This window comes from Pinus tabuliformis, chromosome 2_2, assembly GCF_031772625.1.
Source record: "Pinus tabuliformis cultivar Carrire ecotype Pingquan chromosome 2_2, CPIR1, whole genome shotgun sequence".
In the NCBI taxonomy this organism is placed as follows: Eukaryota; Viridiplantae; Streptophyta; class Pinopsida; order Pinales; family Pinaceae; genus Pinus; species Pinus tabuliformis.
The window spans coordinates 1,002,375,145-1,002,377,249 of NC_142300.1; positions in this window are offsets into that span (position 1 = coordinate 1,002,375,145).

Consider the following 2,105-nt stretch of genomic DNA (forward strand, 5'->3'; position numbering starts at 1 on the left):
ACTTCTTATACCTCGCAGCTTCATATTCCACCATTGGAATGGTATTAGTTCAAGAAGATGAATTCGGAGCGGAGCATGTGATATATTATCTCAGTAGGACCTTAAATCCCACTGAGCTAAAATATTCGCATGTGGAGAAATTGGCCCTGGCAGCCGTTCAAGCTGTCCAGCGTTTTCGTCACTACATTCTTCTCCGTAAAACTATAGTTATTTCGGATTGCAACCCTATGATTTACATTTTGACAAAACAACTGCTAGGGGGCAAGTACTCTAAATGGATCGTTATCCTGCAAGAGTTCGACTTGGAATTCGAAAAGTCCAAGTCTAAGAAATCCTTAGTTTTTGCGGAATTGATGTGTGACTTCCCGCGTACTGACACAGAGACTGTGGCGGAAGAGTCCATTGCGGACGAATCTTTGTTTCTTATCAGTACTTTAGATCCGTGGTACGGGGATATAATCATCTATCTCCAAACCCAAAACTTTCGGCCTGAAGCTTCAAAGGCGGAACGTCGAAAAATTCGGTTTCAATCCCAGCAATACAAAATTATTGGAGATACACTTTATCGCCAGGGGGCAGACTTAGTTTTTCGACGTTGTTTAACTCACGAAGAGGCTGAGAGGGTTTTGAATGATTGTCACTCTGGAGCATGTGGCGGTCATATGTCTGGGTATGCCACAGCTCAGAAGGTGTTGCGCGCTGGTTACTTCTGGCCATCTATGTTTAAAGATTGTATCATTGCAGTCCGGAAGTGCCACAACTGCCAAGTGTTTGATCGAAAGATGCGCACACCGCCTGCTCCTCTCCACCCTATAATTTCCGTTGGTCCATTCGCCAAATGGGGTATCGACTTTATTACTTGTAACCCTCACTCGGCCGGGGGGCATGCGTATATCATCCTCGCGGTTGATTATTTCACTAAATGGGCCGAGGCGATGCCTACATTCGACGCAAGCGGCAAAACAGCTGCAGTTTTCGTATTCAATCATATTATAACTAGGTTTGGTGTCCCACAAGCAATTATTACTGACCATGGGAGCCATTTTCGAAACATCATGATGACTGAGCTTACAAGCCAGCTTGGTTTGCGCCACAACAGCTCTACTCCTTATTATCCGCAAGCCAACGGTTTGGTTGAGTCTATCAACAAAGTTCTGGTTATCATGATCCGACGAACCATTGGTATTCATCGGTCGAATTGGCACAACATGTTATTTTCGGCGCTATGGGCATACCGAACCTCAGTGAAAATCTCAACAGGGTTCACTCCTTTCCAGCTAGTTTATGGCTTGGAAGCTGTGTTACCCATTGAATGCGAAATCCCATCACTTCAAATGGCTGTCGAATTACTCCCAGCTACTTCCGAAGAGGAGAAACGTTTATTGTACTTAGCTAAATTAGATGAGACTCGACGTGACGCCACATTGGCAATCGAGACTCACGCAAAGCGAATGAAAGCTCAGTATGATAGAAATGTGACCCCTCGAACTTTTTCGGAGGGAGACCTAGTGCTTTTATATGATCAAGCTAACGATAAGCTAGGTGCTGGAAAATTCGTTCCTATGTGGCATGGACCCTATATTGTAAAGCGAAAGCTAGCAAAAGGTGCTTATGAGCTGGTAGATTTTGATGGGGACTCTTTGGGTAAACCCAGAAATGGACTTTACCTAAAGAGGTATTATGCTTAAATGGTGGGTATGGAGAATTTTTTAGTTAGGTTAGGTCTTCTTTTTCTAGCTAGTATGTTTGTTAGTTAGTCAGTGTGCTTAGCTTAGCGAGTGTGTTTTTTTTGTCGTTATTCTGGCTTATCTGGGTTTTACTCTTGATATCGCAGATGTTGACGCCTCTCCAAACATACATTGGATTTGCTGATGGTGCTTGTCGTAGGACACGGAATATCTCTTCCGCAGCTTGGGTTATCTATTCACCCTCTGACGAGTTAGTTTCTATGCATGGGGTAAGCCTCGGTCAAACAACGAACAACATTGCAGAATACAGTGCAGTGGTTGAATTATTATCCGAATCTATTTCATTTGGAATTCGACGTTTGATAGTGAGGTTAGATTCTGAACTTGTTGTATTACAGCTTAATAGAGTTTATGCCA